This window comes from Delphinapterus leucas, chromosome 9, assembly GCF_059928025.1.
Source record: "Delphinapterus leucas isolate spDelLeu-1000000601 "Yukka" chromosome 9, BTC_Dleu_Yukka2, whole genome shotgun sequence".
Taxonomy (NCBI): domain Eukaryota; kingdom Metazoa; phylum Chordata; class Mammalia; order Artiodactyla; family Monodontidae; genus Delphinapterus; species Delphinapterus leucas.
This window is the reverse complement of record NC_143137.1, coordinates 59,459,917-59,479,353: the sequence shown is the minus strand read 5'-3', so window position 1 is coordinate 59,479,353 and position 19,437 is coordinate 59,459,917. Positions and strand designations below refer to the sequence as shown.

General features: G+C 37.8%; 1 long non-coding RNA gene across 1 annotated transcript in view; it reads left to right on the top strand.

The window, feature by feature from the left end:
* LOC111181326 (uncharacterized) overlaps positions 1–18,612 on the top strand; it is a 263,813-nt gene extending 245,201 nt beyond the window's left edge. The window contains exons 4-5 of the long non-coding RNA XR_016394320.1: positions 9,301–9,535; positions 10,864–18,612. This is a non-coding gene — a long non-coding RNA (uncharacterized LOC111181326). The remainder of the gene's footprint in view (positions 1–9,300; positions 9,536–10,863) is intronic.
* The last annotated feature ends 825 nt before the right edge of the window (positions 18,613–19,437 follow it).

The following is a 19,437-nucleotide window of genomic DNA, read 5'->3' as shown; positions in this document are numbered from 1 at the left end:
AAAAACCAAAACATAAAATGAAACAATATTGTAACAAATTCAATAAAGACTTTAAAAATGATCCACATCAAAAAAATCTTGAAAAAGGAAAGAACTCATTCAGCTCAATAACAACAACAAAAAACCAAATAACCCAATTTTTAAAATGGACAAGGGACCTGAATCACCATTTCTCCAAAAAAGATATACAAAAGGCCCACAGATAATTGAAAAGATGCTTAACATCACTAGTCATTAGGGAAATGCAAATTAAAGCCATAATAACACCTCACTCCTGTTAGAATGGCCATCATCAAAAAGACAAGAGATAACAGACGCTGGCTTGAATGTTGAGAAAAGGGAACTCTTGTGCACTGTTGATGGGAATGTATCTTGGTACAGCCACTATGGAAAACGGTACGAAGAATTCTAAAAAAAATTAAAAATAGAACCACCGTGTGATCTGGAAACTGCAGTTCTGGGACTATATCCGAAGGAAATGTAAACACTAACTTGAAAAGGTATTTGCACCCCCATGTTCATAGCAGCATCGCTTGCAATAGCCAAGACATGGAAACAACCTAAGTGTCCATTGATGGATAAATGGGTAAAGAAGTTGGCGTATATACATACAATGGAATATTATTCAGCTATTAAAAAATGGCAATATGGATGGACTTGAAGGCATTATGCTAAGTGAAATAAGTCAGATAGAGAAAGATAAATACTATATGATCTCACTTATATGTGGAATCTAAAAAAAGAAACTAAACAAAAAACCAAAACAAACAAACAAAAAAACCCACACCAAATTTATAGAAAAGAGATCAGATTTGTGATTACAGAGGCGGAGGGTGAGAGCAGGGGAAACTGGAGGAAGGTGGTCAAAAAGTACAAATTTCTGGTTATAAATTAAAGAAGTACTAGGGGTGTAATGTCAACAACATGATGACAATAACTAAGGCTGCTCTGTGATATATAGGAAAGTTGTTAGAGGGTAAATCCTACGAGTTCTTATCAAAAGGAGAACATTTTTTTCCTTTTATCTTTTCTTCTTTTTATTGTATCTATATGAGAAGATGGATGTAAGCTGACCCTACTGTGGTAATCATTTCACAATATATGTAAATCAAACCATCACGCTATATGCCCTAAATGTATACAGTGGTATAAGTCAATTATTTCTCAATAAAACTGAGGGGAAAATTGCCTGGGTCCAGGAGGCTAAGTCACTATGAATGGTCATCCTAGATGACCTGTCCAATCCTCTGGCCAGCAAGCCTGGCACAGTGACAACACACGAACCTGACACAGTGACAAAAAAACACACAAAGCCCACTTGGAATGGGTAAGGTGGGACTTCCCCAAGAGATGCTGGCAGAGAAAAGTGACCTATCCTCTGCTACTCTATTCCAGCCACCTCCCAAATGCCTTTCAATTCCCTGCACACACCATGTTCTTCTATATGATCAGCGATTTGCACATGCCCCTGCCTTGGATTCCCTTCTCTCTTAGCTTCCTGGTGAACTTGAGATAAGATGGTTAATCTCAAAGCACCCCATGCATACCTCCACCACAGCCAGCTCACTGCCCTGGGTTCTTTATCTTTGTCTACATCTGTCTTGCTCAGACTGTGAGCATCTTGACTTCAAGGACAGTGAGTGGGTGCTCAACAAATAGCTGTTTCACAAACAAATGGATGTGTGACTATTTCACATTCAAAGGTCCCACAGCTAATGAATTACAGAGCCAAGATTAGAACCCAGTGTATTTCCCTTGGCCCAGTATTCAAAACTTGTGTAGCATTATAATTATATAAGACTCTTATGAAGAAAAGCTGTAACTTTCTCAGCTATTGCAGGAAAAGCCTTAGTTTGGGCATTAATATTGAGAAAAAGAAAAACAACTCTCCACTGAATAAATAAATACAAAAAGGCTTAGAATGTTTTGCTGAAGTAAATTGTATTATTGGAGTTGTGATAACTCAGGAAACTTTTCTATTTTAAGCTCTTTTCACAGCCCTTCCAACAGTCAGTATTTCTTGTAAACGTTTATCCAGTGAGCACTTATTTAATGGATACTAAATAGGACTCTGATTGTACTAGTGACTGGGGACAAAAAGATAAGCAAGGCATCCCCTGCCATTGAGGAGACACAGTCAATGAAGAAATCAGACACAGCAGCCTATATGATCCTTTAACATCAGGTAAATCATGTCACTCTTCTGTTCAAAACCGCCCCCTAGTTTTCCTGCTCATTTGTGGTTATCTCCAGACTCCTTATCACGACCTACAAAACCCTCACAGCATGGCCTCCCCCTACCTTTCAGACCTCATCTCCCACCACTCTAGCACAACCAGCTTTCTGCCTCAAGTCCTTGAACTCTTTCTCTGCCTGAAATGTCCTTCCCCAGGTATCCACAGTTAAGTCCTTTACTTCCTTTATAGTTCTCAAATGTCTTCTTATCAAAAAGGGCTTTCCTGACCAGACTCCCCATCACCCAGTTCCCAGCATTATTCTCTAACCCTGTACCTGGTTTTCTTTATATTCAAGCACTTACGACTAACTGACATATGTTTATTTTTTTATGTTAGCGCTCTCTCTCTCTCTCTCTCTCTCTCTCACAGACACACACACACACGCACACACACGACTGTAAGCTTCATTAAATAGGAATTTGCTGTTTTATTCATATTCAACAAATAGTTGAGTGACTGAATGAATGAATACCGAATATTTTTTATTTTATTGAAGTATAGTTGATTTACAATGTTGTGTTAATTTCTGTTGTACAGAAAAGTATTCAGTTATACATATATATATATTCTTTTTCATATTCTTCTCCATTATGACTTATTACAGGATACTGAATATAGGTCCCTGTGCTATACAGTAGGACCTTGTTGTTTATCCATTCTATATATAATAGTTTGCATCTGCTAATCCAAACTCCCAATCCATTCCTCTCCCAACCCCCTCTCCCTTGGCATCCACAAATCTGTTCTCTATGTCTGTGAGCCTGTTTCTGTTTTGTAGATAAGTTCACTTGTGTTGTATTTTAGATTTCACATATGTGATATCATATGGTATTTGTCTTTGTTTCTGACTTACTTCACTCAGTATGACAATCTCTAGGTCCATCCATTAGCTGCAAATGGCATTTATTCTTTTTTATGGCTGAGTAATATTCCATTATATATATATATATATATATACATATATACATACATACACACACACACACACATACATATATCACATCTTCTTTATCCATTCATCTGTCGATGGACATGTAGGTTGCTTCCATGTCTTGGCTATTGTAAATAGTGCTGCTGTGAACATAAGGGTACCTATATGTTTTTGAATTATAGTTTTTTCCAGATATATGCCCAGCAGTGGGATTGCTAGATCATATGGCAACTCTATTTTTAGTTTTTTGAGGAACCTCTGTACTGTTTTCCATAGTGGCTGTAGCAATTTCCATTCCTACCAACAGTGTAGGAGGGTTCCCTTTTCTCCACACCTTCTCCAGCGTTTGTTATTTGTAGACTTTTTAATGATGGCCATTTTGACCGGTGTGAGGTGATACCTCATTGTAGTTTTGATTTACATTTCTTTAATAATTAGTGGTAATGAGCATCTTGTCATGTGCCTATTGGCCATCTGTATGTCTTCTTTGGAGAAATGTCTATTTAGGTCTTCTGCTTATTTTTGATTGGGTTTTTTTTGTTGTTATTGAGTTGTATGAGCTGTTTGTACAATTTATTTTGGAAGGTTAAGCCCTTGTTGGTCATATCATTTGCAAATATTTTCTCCCAGTCTGTAGGTTGTCTTTTCATTTTGTTTATGGTTTCCTTTACTGCACAAAAGTTTATAAATTTGATTAGATTGCATTTGTTTCTTTTTGCTTTTATTTCTATTGCCTTGGGAGACTGACCTAAGAAAACATTGGTACGATTTATGTTAGAGAATGTTTTGCCTATGTTCTCTTCTAGCTTTATGGTGTCATGTCTTATATTTAAGTCTTTAAGCCATTTTTGAGTTTATTTTTGCATATGGTTTGAGGGTATGTTCTAACTTCATTGATTTACATGCAGCTGTCAAGCTTTCCCAACACCACTTGCTGAAGAGACTATCTTTTCCCTATTGTATATTCTTGTCTCCTTTGTTGAAGACTAACTGACCATAGGTGTGCTCTCTCTTGTGTTCCATTGATCCATATGTCTGCTTTTGTGCCAATACCATGCTCTTTTAATTACTGTAGCTTTGTCTGAAGTCTGAAGTCTGGAGTACCCAGTATTTTAATACGAACGTTTTCAAAATACACTGTACTCAATTATAACAATCATTCTCTTAAACTGCACTGATGATAGCTCTTACTAATGAGAACTGAATTCCAATGTTTAGGCTAGGGCCTGGCTCCAGTTGATGAGGTATTTCTTATTTCTAGTGAACCATTAAAGGCAAGACACTGGATCAGATGTTGAGAAGGGCACCAATGGGGTTAAAATAAGATTCAGAATTTAGGAGACTTTGGTCCAGTAGAAGAGAGAAAATCCACCTCTGATCATACAAATGCAGTCAGTAATAGGAGTCTAAAGACAAAGCATGTCATGAAGTCTCAGAAGAGAGAAAGAGAATTCTTGTTGGGAGGATCAGAGAAGACCTGAAGGATGAACTGATGTTTCACTTAAGCATTGAAGAATAGGTAGACACAGGAGAATGACAACTGCCCACAGAAGAGACACAGAAAACAAAGCCATGGGAGCATAAGAGAAAGTCTAGTCTTCCTTAACTCATGCTAATGGAAGTAGAGAATATAAAGATATAATGATCCTTTGAGATCATAGAAACCTGTGAATATGCTGAATAGTTTGGAGAGACGGGCCTCGTGGACAAATCTAACGTTTTAAAAACTGGTTCTTTAGCAAAATTGAAATATCAATACTTACTTATAGAGTTCTAACAAAATAACATATTTGAAAGCACTGCCACATACTATATTTCATTAATCCTGGTTTTTGTTTGCTTATTATTCAGAAGACATTGTCTATTTATGGAAACAATTTGAACAAAGAAATGACATAATCAGAACTTTTTCTTACTATCAAATTACCTGAGAGATCTGGTACGATTTGGTCCTCCCTTGATCAGATGTTTTTGAAATGCCAAACTCAATTTCCTATTCCCCTACATGTCAACCAAAGACATAATGATAACATTAGCCTCTTCTTCATATGCAAATGGACATTCAAAAACTTTTTTGAAAAAGTTATGAGGTGGTAAAACCAAACTGCCTGGTTTTGATGCTGCCTCTTCCATGAAATAACTGTGTGACCTTGCCCAGGACACTTGACTTCTCCATGCCTAGTGGTTGGTGCTGTGAGAGTTAAATAAGATACTGTGTATCACGTACTTAGCACAGAGCCTGGCATACAGCAAATGGTCAATAAATATTAGTTATTGTGATGCCATTGATGTTCTCTTAGATCCTAACTGGATAAGGATATAAAATTTGGTCTTTATGATTTTTATTAATAATTTAAGCTATAAAAATTGGAGATTTGAACAGTAGGATGCACCTAAGTTTGAAAGATATGAAAAATTGGACTTCATCAAAATTAAAGACCTTTGTGTATCAAAGGACATTATCAAGAAAATGAAAAGACAACCTACAGAATGGGAGAAGATATTTGCAAACCATATATCTGATAAGGGTCTGATATCCAGAATATATAGAGAACTCTTACAACTCAACAACAAGAAGATAAACAATTCAATTTTTAAATGGGCATTAAAAATTGACATTAACAGACATTACTCCAAAGAAGATATACAAATGGCCAATAAGCACATGAAAAGATGATCAACATCATTAATGATTAGAGAAATGCAAGTCAAAACCATAATGAGATACTGCTTCACAGCCACTAGGATGGCTATAATTTAAAAAAAACAGAAATAACAAGTGTTAGTGAGGATATACCTTGCTGGGGGTGATATAAAATGGTTCAACTGCTGTGGAAAACAATTTGATAATAAAGTTTAACTCATAAAGTTAAACATAGAATTACTGTATGATCAATCAATTCTACTCCTGGGTAAATACCCCCCAAAAATTGAACTTAGGTACTCAAACAAATACATGTACAAACTTGTTCATAGCAGCATTATTCAAACTAACTAAAATGTGGAAACAGCCCCAAATATCCATCAACTGATGAATGGATAAACAAGTCATGATACATACAGGCAATGGAATATCATTCATCCATAAAAAATGAAGTACTGATATATGCATGCTACAATGTGGATAAACCTAGAAAGGCTAAGTAAAAGAAGCCAGATACAAAAGATCACATATTGTATGATTCCATGTATATGAAATATCCAGAACAGGTAAATCCATAGAGACAGAGAGCAGGTTGGTGGTTGCCAGGGGCTGGGGGAAGAGAGGAATGAGGAGCAGCTGCTTCATGGGGACAGGGATTCCTTTTGGGGTGAAGAAATTTTGGAACTGTATAAAGGTGGCAGTTGCACAACACTGTGGATATTCTAAATGCCACTCAATTGTTAATTTCTAAGAAGTTAATTTTACCTTATGTAAATCTCATTTCAAAGAAATATGAAAGCAAAATGATTACTTCCATAAAAATGTTAGAATTACAGTCTTTTCTAATTTGTCCCATTTTGTAGTCGCATAGTATATGTTTCCTCCATCATAGCATACTAGTCCCTGTGTTCTATTTTATTTTGTATGCACATCTACTACAGGGCTCAGTAAACTATGGCCCACAGGCCGAATTTGGCCCACTGCCTATTTTTGTGTGGCCCACAAACTAAGAATAGTTTTCACATTTTTAAATGGTTGAAAAAAATCAAAGCAAGAATAATATTTTGTAACACATGAAAATAAAATACAAAATTCAAATATGTGTCCATTTATAAAGTTTTATTAGAACATGGTGACTCTCATCTTTTGTGTATTGTCAATGGCTACTTTCATTCTACAGTAGTTGACAACAGAGATTATATGGCCTGCAAAGCCAAAAATATTTACCATCTGCCCCTTTACAGAAAATGTTTTTGACCCTTGATCTATATTAGATGATAAGCTTTTAAAGGGAAGAAGTAGCTCAAGTTCCTAGCCTAATGATTTGTATATCCCAGAGTTTTGATAAATGCCTCTTACTTTAACACCACTGTAAATTTTTTAGTATTCAAATGTGTGCCACAGGATTCCTGCTTCTATGTGCTAATAAAATTGAAAGCACTAATTTCCTTATATTTCTACAAAGTTTGACACTTACCTAGTTTGATATTTAGCATATGAATTCTACAAAAGATTTTTTAACAGAAATTCCATGCTGCAGTAGGAATTTATCATACCCAAAAAGAGAAGTAATTTTGCAGTCTTTCTAAAAAATATATAAAATAGGTGTTCATGTTGAAATCTTGAAAATTATGCTAATGTGCCATTCAAACTTTAGATGTCAGTACATAAAACTATGTTAGTTTTCTAGCACAAAAATAAATTAAGGATTAAAAAGTTCTGATCCCTGGCATTCCACTCTTGAGGATAAATTCAAAACTGGTATAACATTAGTTTTTAAAAAAAGCTTCTATATTTAACATTTAATTTATTAGGAGATATAGAATTCTGTTATTGGTTTTACAAAGTGAGACACCACATATGTTCAGGAGAGTATAGGTAAAGATGTAAACACTAAACATTCCAACAGTAGATTTGAAGGAAAAAAGAAGCAAAAATAACATTAGAGACTAGCTCTTTTTCGATTGTAGGTGACAAATGAGCCAACATCTTTGTAAGATAAAATGATACTAAGCAGAAATCACTTAAGTTTCTCAGACATTTTTCTAGCAAAATTTCTTCCTTCTCTGACTTTTAATATCTTTCACTACTTATATGTCTCTATTTTACTCAGAAGATTGTCTGAGTTGCATGGGACTGTTGGTATAATCAATTTAGCAATCAATTCAGTGACATTGATGTTGAGTAAAGAATAGCCTATTGGGACTTCAGAGATCTCAACCAGAAGCCAAGTGACCTTGAGCCTGTTCTTTTACTTTTCATCATCTATGATAAAGAAGGTGACTCCGTGGTTTCTGAGCGTCTTCCATTCTAACATCCTGGGTGGCTAAATAATAAGTTAAATTTATTTTTCACATCGTGATTGACAAGTTATTCAACAGATTTAGGTGCATCACATTTTTTATAGTAATATATAGATTTGGGCCTTTGTATTTTTTCTTTATCAAATAATTTATGTGCACCTACTAGTGTAGTAGCCCTATATTTAATAGGACAATGTAAAAGAGTTTTCAAAGGGTGAAAAATCTATACATGTAAATTATTATTATTAAATAAAATCATACGATATTAGGGTTAGGAAGTTATGAAGTTCACGTACATGACTTTTTCACTTCACAGATGAGAAAACTGGATAAGATTTGGAGTAAGTGCTAGAGGTTTGAGCTTTTCCATTATTCTATGTTGCCCCAGTTACAGCTAAAAAATGCATTCCAAATCCTTGCTGTTCCTGCAGTATTTGCCTGTATTGGCTTCCTCAATCATAATGTTTTTCAGGCAATATTCTATTTTCTCACACTCTTACTTTTTTATTCCCATGGCTTGATTTCAACCTAGTCTCTGTGTCTGCAAAACATTGCATTCCCTGGTTGGGTTTATCAAACAGTTGTATCTAAGTAGTGTATTTATATTTCATCCAAGCATAAGAAGTATATGGCTCATTAGAATTCAGGGATAATAACATAAGGTGAAGAAAAATAAACAAAGATGAAATAAGGGGGAAATTTTTGTCTTATCTCAACCATTTTGATGTCAGATTCTTCTTCAAAACTATGGGTTTTTAAAGGGGAATAAATTAATCTGGCAAATTATATCTAGTTAACCAGAAAGTCAGCAACAGTAGCAAGATACTTCTGGCAAGAGTCCATTCACTCAGTCATGTTCAGCAAACATTTATGGAGCCCTATAAATAGCAAGCCAATTTAGGAGATCCTGACTGAAATGAACAGATTAATGAGTCCCTTCCTTTCTAGGAAAAAAGTTAAGAAATAATCATTATAACTCAAATTTATTGACTCCTTACTATGTGCCAGGCTGTGTTCTGAGTATCTTACATGAATTATCCCTTCTGATATTTACAACAATATGTTATATATTATACTGATATCAAGATTAAATGAGATCCTTGACTAAGCTTCTCAACCAAGCCTGGAGCATTTTTGATTCTCACAAAATATTAATTTCCTCTCTGTCCTCCTTTTATTTCACAGGAGACATCACTATCTTTCCTTCTAGAAAATATCTCCCAGATAGAAGTGGATTTCCAGAGCTAAATGAATAATACAACCAAAAGTACCTGCTGACTGAACATAAGAAATATCCCTGAATCCAAAGGGCAGCTTAGATAGAGAAGTGAAATGAAGCTCAGCTGAAGGCAGAAATGGAACAAATGCTCATCTGAGGCACCAGGGATGGATTAACACAAGAGATGCCTGGAGATGGGAGGTAAACAGAGAGATTCTACCGTAAAGCGCTGAGACAAGAAGAGGTCTGGGCTCTGCTTAGTCATGAAAAGGCTCATACAGTTGGGGAGGCCTGGCTCCAGGGAACACACTGAAGGAAGCGTGGGCAGAGGCACAAATGACAGATTTTGGAGCCTGTCTCATGATGCCCCAGCCTAGAGCCTTCAGAGCATGGCTTCCAGAACCACAGCAGACCAACACTTTCCACAGAGATGGGGAGGAAGTTGCTAGAACAAACACTGTCCTGAAACTTGCCCCAAATCTGAACCTAATCAAACCCCAATGTTTTCTTGAGGTTAGAAAAGGCCTGGCTTAGCATTTTTAAAACAATATCTATTTGCCTTTTGTCTCCCATTTGTAGCCAGAAGTGGAAGTTCTAAAAACCCATTAAAAACTTTGGGTTTTATTTTGTATTTATTTCTTTACTATATGCTTTCCCAGCCAAAACCAGAAAATGCTGGGACGGCACAAGCTCGTTCTCCTGAGATATCCAGATCAAAGTCGTTTGGAACTGCCTTGGCTAAGCAACTGAATTTTTCCATTCTTATCCAAACCAATGCTTGAAACCCTTGCAATTTACTCATATGCATCCACCTTCTCAAGTGTTCTGAGGCATTTCTTTCAGCACACATGTTGGCCTTCAAAGGATAATAAGCAATTGTGTGCTGGCAAAAGTTGCATTTTCAAGTTTGTACCCCCGTACCATCATCCAACAAAGTGAACAAGAACTTCTGGCAACTTTGTCCACTCTCTATATATTCCATACAGAGTCAAAGTATAGGAAAATATAGGAAAAGCAACATTAAAACCCTCTTGCAGAGAAATGTATTATTTTCAGAGTATTTTGCACTGCTAAATTATCCTCTTCCTTAAGTATAGAACTCACTTTGGCCAAGTAAAATTGTAAGACAACTCATGTCATCCAACCTGCAAATTTACCCGAAAACTGGTCTCGTTCCTCTCTTAAGGCCTTAGAGAGATGTCCCTTGGCAGGGGGCAGTCACCCAAATTTGCCCTATCAGAAAATTTGCATGTTGTTGGATAACCCATAGTTTACATTTATTACTCTATAAATCATCCTTATTCTAAATGACTTTGATCCATAGGTACGTTACCTTTCAGGAAATTATTGAGTACAATGTGTCGCATGCCACAATCTTAATTTTGTCTTCACAAAAAATACAGTTTATCTATAGTGATTTTGCTGTGGCAATTCTTACCTTGATTTTCTTTTTTCCATGGGATACAAGAGCAAACTAGAGTTTGTGTTACCAAAAAATCAACTCTCAGTGTACTCCACATTTTCAATAGGATGAAGAAAATGTATGATGCTGCCCTACTCAAAGCTGCTGAGAAAACATCACAGTAATGCCCGTCCTTGCCTGTGACCTGTTTTAGCCTCAGCCTCTCTGGATACAAAGGTATTTCTTCAAGGATTTTACACAACCTTGGCTATTCCGGGCTGTGTATTTGAAGCCTTGTTCATTATCACAATCTTTTTTTAATGCCAAATGCAAACCATTTTTATGATCAGATAGATGAACTTCTAAGGTCAGCATCCCTGTCTCAATTACTGACGTTTCCAAAATATACAAGTGATTCTTTAGTTTTATAAACCTCCACCTGCTTCTTCCTTTCATGTAATTCACCTTTGTTCAGTTATTTTGCGCCACCCCTGCAGTGTTTTCAAATATATTTCAAATCCCCCAAGCAAACCTATTTCAGTTGATTGGCTTCAGAGAACTCTAATGCTGGCCAGGCATTTTGCTGCAACCCCATTTAGACTCAGCAGGAAGAGAAGATTTAAAAGGCAGATTACGTTTTTAGCTTTTTAAAACCTGCTTTATTAGAGAGGCTAAAAGCCACAGTGGTGGTAAGCTGAATTCTTTTGAAATACAAGCAACTTCAAGACATCTAGCGAGCAGTTCCTCGCCTGTGGGGCTCCTCCCTTTGGGTTTCAATGATGGCAGGGACCAGCTGGCTCCAGGCATTATTCTTAAGGGTCTTTGTGGGTCCAACAACAGAATCCATAAAAGCACCAAAGAGGTTTCATTTAAGGGTCAGAGGTCTTTTAAAAGCAGCTCACCAAGATTCCCACCCCTGGACTTCTAGTGGGCCATTTTGTGTGAAAGGTTTGGTTAGGTACTGGCCTCCATTAATTGTAGAGTTTGGCCAAGGGACAGTAGATGGAGAGCCATGGTGAGGATGTGAAAAGCCACTTAAAGAAGAAGAGAGAATACCTGTAGGCCAGACTCCTATGGCAGGCAGCTAGGAGTCTAAATGGATGGATAGATAGATAGGTAGATAGATAGATAGATAGATAGATAGATAGATAGATAGATAGATAGATAGGTAGGTAGTTAAATAGAAGCCATAGCACATATCACCTTAAAACAAGTTATCAGTGCTTTCTCTTTCACTTATTTGGAGCTCTGTTTGAATTATACCAGGAGCTGCTTGTAAAGTGGCTGAGGGCCTATGAAAGGAGGTGGGAATAATGAAATTTCAAGAGAGTCAATGAGATTCCATAAGGTTTTGTTTAGAGGTTTTGAGATGAGATGAACACTACTGGGTTTCAAGAATGTTTATGGAGAGAGTGCACTGAGAAGCAGCCTGGGTCCTATTTAAAGGCAAGATACAGGCTTAAACCAGAGATGTAGCTAATCAGAGAGGACAAATACATGGCATCTGTGCTGCCACCCACTCCCTCTGTGGCGAAAGAGAATATCAACAACTAATCATAACTCCTGTGCCAAGCCCAGCCGGCCTTAGAATCCTTCTTAGCAGGCTGCTGCAGTCCTGGATTAGACTGCGGATACTCCTAAAAATGTCTATGGATAAGTTTAGAACCCAACACAAGTTTCCGTGGGTGGGGCAAAGAGGTAACAGAACTGAGTAGAGCCAGCACAATGGGGACTATGAGGGTGTCATGTGGAGGCTCCATGTGAGCAGGGGCAGCAGGTATTCAGCTTCAGATGTTACCCCACAGGAATCTGGGACCCGTGTGACCAGATTTTTCAAGAGTAAATAGAAATCCAATTTTGACTTGGAATCTCTTGATTTTTGAATGTTGGATCCAAAAAGAGAGGGGAAAATGAGTGCTGTGTGGGCCAAACCGAATACATATGCAGAAAAAAATAAAATTAAAATACACCAATGGGCTAGCATAGCTTCCAGGCTTAGATGAACTGAAGGAAGATTCCAGTTTGCTCTTATCTTGCCTGAATTACCTTGTTACCATTCGCAGCTTAAAAACAAAAGAAAACCATCTCACCAGGGCTTGAAGAGGGCATGTGACAAATTGCAGAAAATTATAGCCAGCGCTTTGTGGTTGCTGAGCTCCCCCAGGTTGCACACTAGCAGAGTCCTGAAAAAGTAGGCAAACTTCAAAGATCAAACTTTCCACGGCTTCAGAAGGGACCTTTCAACCAGCTTGCTTTTGTCCGGATCCTCCCTTACCCCAACCCTTTTTTTTCAATCACAAAGCAGTTGTCTCAAAGCTCAGATTCTGATATTGTCAGAGGCTAATGCCAATGTCAGAGGCATTTGCTCGTTGCTTATTTCAGTATTCCAGCCCTCTCAGTCTTGGTCTCCCTTTGGGCTGTTTACATACAATTTCCTTCTGGGTGGAACTTTGTTTTTTCCTTTCCTTCTTTTGAGGCTGTTGTTTTTTCTTAAAATAGGAGGTCATTTCAGGCAGAAATGTGTTTTCGTCTCCTTGCTTCCTCTATGGCTGGGACTGGGGCCCTTTTGGAAAGAAGGAAATTTCCACTTTGTTTACAAGGAGGGATTGGTTTTCTTTGGATATCCCATTAATTTGCTGGGTAGGGAGTTTGGAGTTCCTAGCATTATCTAAGGAGATCAGGAAAGTTATTTTAAAGGCATTTCTTTGATTTTTTTTTTTTAATGTTATACACTCTGCTTTTCTTATTCTTTTTCTCAAACCAGTTCATGTTTTTCCAATGAATCTAAGCTTCCCATGTGTCTGTCCCTGCATTTCAGCTCTCTATGTTGTCTTCCCAAGATCTTTAAGCTTTAGTTGTCAATCTGGATAATTTGACCAGCATTCTGGAACAATTCCAGCATGAGTCATAGCTTTATACTCTGGGTTGGAAAAGTAATTTTCCCTTTCCCTTCAAAATGCAGCCATGACCCATTACTGTTACTGGAAAAGACAGACTTGATCATGCATACCTTTCTTCACCCCATCCTCGCATCTTCACAGGCTACATCTGTCAAGCAATCCATCGCCCATGTCAAATAATGTAAATATGCACCCAAGTGGGTGTTCTAGGCACCATTGAGAGTTTAACCTGGACCTCTGGAAGAATACATTCTAAGACAGAACATTAACTGAAAAAAATTTTCCAAGCATCCCAAAGCCAAACAGAATAAAATTGCTCTAGGTGAATCTTGTGATGACTTTAGTAGGTTTGATGCAAAAGAAATATTAATTTTAAAATAATTTATTCAAGGCCACTCCCAATATGTGATTTATTTAAATGACCATGTTCACTAACAAATAATGCCCCCAAACCTCATTAAATGCAGTCAAACTATCAGATCTCAATTTTGATTTTTCAGTGCCATTCCATTTCATAAATGCTTTGTTTATTCTAACCCTGAGAACAAAGGTAAATAATGAAAAATAGGATAGGTGATAAGAAGGATTGAGATCAGGAAATATGTGACCAAAGTGGCTAAGGATGGAGGTTAGGACCATGGATTTGGAGCCAGACAGGTGTGGGATGGGTTCTCAGCCACATTGGTACTAGCTAAGTGGCCTTAGGCAAGTTACTCATTTTGTCTATTTCATTTTCTCCTCTGTAAAATAAAGATAATAATAGTACCTGCTTCACAGAGTTGTTGTGGATTAGTATGTTAAAGACATAGTTAAGTGCTCACCACCACCAACACAGAAATAATTCTAACGTTTATAGGGCACTTTCTATGCATCAGGTACTGCCTTTACTTGAATAACTCTATGAAGTAGGTATTATTATTATTATCTTAATTTTACAGATGAGAACATTAGGGACCCAGAGAAGTTAAGTAACTTATCCAGAGCCACAGAGCTACTAAGTAACCAAGCCAGGATTCCAACCCAAGTGGACTGGCTTTGAGCCTAAGCCCTTAACCACTATGTAGATTTTATTATTAACGTCTTTTTAATTTGTAATGAGTCTTCATTATTCTAAGTGATGTTCTAAAGGTTATTTCTTCGTTAATTCAATTTCTTACGTTGCCTGTGACTGTATATATAGTGTTGTACACTGAACAGAGAAGTTCAAAGTGTCAATTCTGTTCTCCAAAATATAATAATAATCTCTCTCTCTCTCTCCCCACCCCCTGCCTTCATACGCACGCAAGCACACACACATATACAAACAGAGATTTGGTTATCCTCATTGGGCTCTACTTCCTAAATCAGAGAAGTAAATGATGTATTTTAAAAGTATTGTCTACAGTATAAAAAAAGAAAGGGGTTTCTAATGCATTTTTGCCTTTTAGTTAACCAGGAATAAGTTATTTAAAACCTCTTAATCCTCTTAGCATTCTGGTTAACAGAGATTTTTTCTGTACAATAAAATAAATACACATGTCTGATATTATAGAGTCAAATAGCTTCAATTCCAAAAGGTACAAACTGCTCTAATTTTTAGTTTTTAAAGAAGCGAATATTTTAAAGTAAATTGTTGGCGAAAGTCCAATTTTCATTGTTCTGAGCAATGAAATTTGAAGAATTGGAAGGAGTGGTAAAGTATGACATCAGAAACAGATATGTGAAAAAAGGCCAGAAGTTTGTCCCAGTAACATATTCTAATAGTCAAGAAATTAAACATCACAGGATGTGTTTGCATATGTATAGCAATATGCTGTCCTCGAATAAAGCTTACATTTTACTTTACCACGTGTGACCTCATTTGATTTCTACAGGAGAAATAATATTTAATATTAGGTGAGAAGAGAGTAGAAATAGTACCAATTCATTTTATGTAGGAGGAAACTGAGGCTCAGAGATCCAATTGCTTGACCTAGGTCACACAGCTGGTTACTTGCAAAGCCAAGACTTATCATTTCCTGCTATTTCTGCTAAATCACAATTCCCACTGGCACTTTTGCTGAACTTAATTTGACAGTTTTTACTAAGACCAGGATGGCTGTTCCCCAAGGTGTGGGAACCAGGAATAATTTCTGTGTGGAAAAGTCCAGAAAAAGAGGTGGTAATGCATATGGGTACACCACTCCCAAACCAGTTCAGAAGGCCCAAGGCAGTGTTGGAAGAAAAGAGGTCACTGGCAGGAGAGAGAGACATAACAAAGGGCAAGTGTCCCAATTTTCCCACATCTGGCTATGCTCATCCCACATTTTATTTTGTTTTAAAACTACTGTCTCTCCAGTCAAACTGCAGGGATTGAATCCTGGCTCCACTATTCACTAACCTCTTTTTGCCTCATTTCTTTGTTGGTAGAATAGGATCCATAATAGTACTGCTTTTGTGGGGTTGATGTGAGAATTCAACAGGAAAGCTTATGTAAAAGATTTAGCATTGTAACTGATGTGTGGTGAGTACTGAAAGAACACCAACAATTGTAATCATAATTATTTCATGCAGAGATATAAGTGGAGGAGCCAGAATTTGAACCTAGTCAACCAAACTCCAGAGACCATTTTCTTAACCACAGTCCTATACCGCCCTGGTACTTGCTCTGTCCCTTCATCTGGAAAGCACTTTTCCTAGGTACACATCGACATGGCTCCCTTCCTTTCTCCACTCAGGCCCCTGCTCAAATGTCACTTCCTCTGAATGACCTTTCCTGGCTGCCTGATCTAAAACAGTGTTCCTTGTGACTCTCTATGCCTTTAATCTGCTTCATTTTTTTTTTATCACACTCATAGCAACCTGATACAAGATTGAATATTAATTTGATTGTTCATGGAAGCCTTTCTCCACCATTAGAAAGCAAACTCCATGAAGGTAGGGAGCTTGCTTTGGCTCACATCCGTAGCCTTATTGCCTAGAATATGTCCAATTATTTGTTGCATACATGTATACATTAATAAGGAAAACACTCATTAGCAGCAGCAGCTAACACATTGAAACACTATCAACACATGAACCAAAATATGGGTAAGATCTGGTTTCTACTCTTCAGGGACTTGCACTTCAGCTAGGAAGGGGCTGTAGAAAGGTGGACAGAAACACGCCCAGCCACTATAATAGGGCATGCCAGGCTGGTGAGTGGTGCCAGACCTCTGGGCACTTACATCCTGAGTCTTATCTTCTTGCTAAGGTGCTGACTTCTCCACCAAATCAGTCTGATAGTCTAACCTTCCCAAATGAAAAGTTCTGGAAGCAAATCTCATAAAATCAAATGAGATAATTTCGGAAAGCCATTTCAAAAGAGTTTAAGTGCTCAACCCCATTGTCTCTATGAAATCAGACATATCATTCTCTTGGGGGTGACATTCCCCAGAGAGCTGCAGATAAGGTACATTGAAGTCTACTCAAAATACATTTCTTCTCGGTCTAATCTACCCCCAAGAGTAAAGTGGGGAAGTAGATACTTTACAGTTGCTAAAGGTCCTGGGAGAGTGAAAAGCAAAATAGGCACTCAGCCTCATTCAGCCCAAACTACTGGACCTTGTCTCCTGTGTGTGAGTCATTAATCAATCCCATTAAGTTCTAATCCTTTGCCAAGCTAAGAAAACACAATCCAAACAGTAGCGAACATTTCCTCCCCTTGCCACTTACCCCTAAATAGGAAGAGCAGCCTTCTAAAAACTTCAGTCTTCCTGAGATAAGCAGGTCTGCAAAATGTCCGTAGGATTTTCTGGAAAGAATATGTGCCACATTCGATGAAGTGAGAGAACACTGCTTGATTCTGACCACTCACACTCGAAACTATTTCCATAGCCCAGATAAAGCAATGCAGAGCTACACAGGATGACATGACTAAAATAAAACAAATCATTTAAAGCATGATTTCCCGCTGAGTGGTATTGTTAGCCGTCCCATGGTGGATAACTGTTAGCTAACACAGAACAGACCCCAGGCTCTTGAATAGCAAATCCTTTTATATGACAAATGACACTGTGTTGATGAATGGTGACCACAGGAAAACAGCATGATATAATGGAAGACTACACTGTAAAAAAAAAAAAAAAAAAAAAGACTACACTGTACTTCATCAGAGAAGATCACCTTGATCAGGTGTGATGGACCAAAGGGATAAATAGCCACTGGGACAGTCAAATCCACACTCCCAAGCCAGGGCATAGCAGGGGCCTGATGTGGTTTATTTAAAGGGCAGCACAACACAATGGAACATGATTGGTCAAGGGTCTGGTATATGCAACGTTAAGGGTTAGGGGTTAAAGAGATAAAGATGAACACAACACATGCCTGCTATTAAGGAAGACGAAAGCACTAACTTAAAACCTTATTTAATTTGGTTTTTATAAGAATCTAGTAGGGTAGACAGAGCTGTTCTATAAACCCCATTTACAGATAATGAACCTAAGGCTCAAAGTGATAAGTGATGTGATCAAGTCTTACCCTGAGTGAGGTCTGGAGCTGGGACTTGGCTCTGAGTCCTGGGCTCTTACTACTAAATCACCCTGCATCTGGCTCCATCTTTAGACAACTGGAAAAAAGGAAGCCTTCCTTCAAACCTAATCCTGAGGTATGTTAGAATTTGACAACTCTAAACTTTTAACCACTTCAATACATCATTGCAAAGATTAATAACTTTCTTTCATAAAACTGTAGTATACTCACCTGATCAAAATAGCCAGATGATCTCAAAACAGAAGCTCTGGGCTTCCCTGGTGGCGCAGTGGTTAAGAATCTGCCTGCCAATGCAGGGGACACAGGTTTGAGCCCTGGCCCGGGAAGATCCCACATGCCGCAGAGCAACTAAGCCCATGAGCCACACCTACTGAGCTTGCGCTCTAGAGCCTGTGAGCCACAACTACTGAGCCCGAGTGCCACAACTACTGAAGCTCGCGTGCCTAGAGCCCGAGCTCTGTAACAAGAGAAGCCACCCAATGAGAAGCCCACGCACCGCAAGGAAGAGTAGCCCCCGCTCGCTGCAACTAGAGAAAAGCCTGCACACAGCAATAAAGACCCAAGGCAGCCAAAAATAAAAATAAATTTAAAAAAACAAAACAAAAAAAACAAGCAAACAAACAGAAGCTCTGCTTGCATTCACAGTACAGTTCAGGATCCAAGGATGGCAGGCTGGATCCAAGGTGCCAGGGAGATCAGAGGGTTCCTGCCCTGGGTTGGATCCTAAACAGTTTTAAGTGGCCCAGAATTAGTACGTTTACTCTCTATGGTTTATAGTTGCATCTGTCTTTCACCTCCTTTACCTAGATTCCTTTCAGTGAGCTTTTACTGCACTTTTGGTTCAAATGCCATTTCCTGACATCTTTGTTCATCAGAAGGTGTTGTGCCTTCATCATTGTGATCATAGTGGCACTTTTATCTTTACTTCTATTTCTAGTGAAACAATGTTTTCTACCCTGTATTACTGTTATTTATGTATATTTCTATGTCACCTCTGAACATAAAAGTCCTTGAAAACAGTATCTGTAATCGAATATTATGTCTTAACTAACCAGCACAGAGTCTTGAATTTGGTACGTATCCAGTTTGTTGAATAAATGAATGAATCCTTCTCTGGTTTCCACTCACCCCTATATCTTCTTCCAAGGACTTCTGCCTGACTTGAGTCCAGTCTTATCTATAGAAGGTCTCTTTTTACTAGTTGTCCTTTTTATTTCTCCAGCTCCATGATATTTGTTTGTTTTAAGCATTTCTTGAGCCCATCTTGAGGAAAAGTTTATAAAATTTCCAATTCTCTCAAAATGTTACTGATG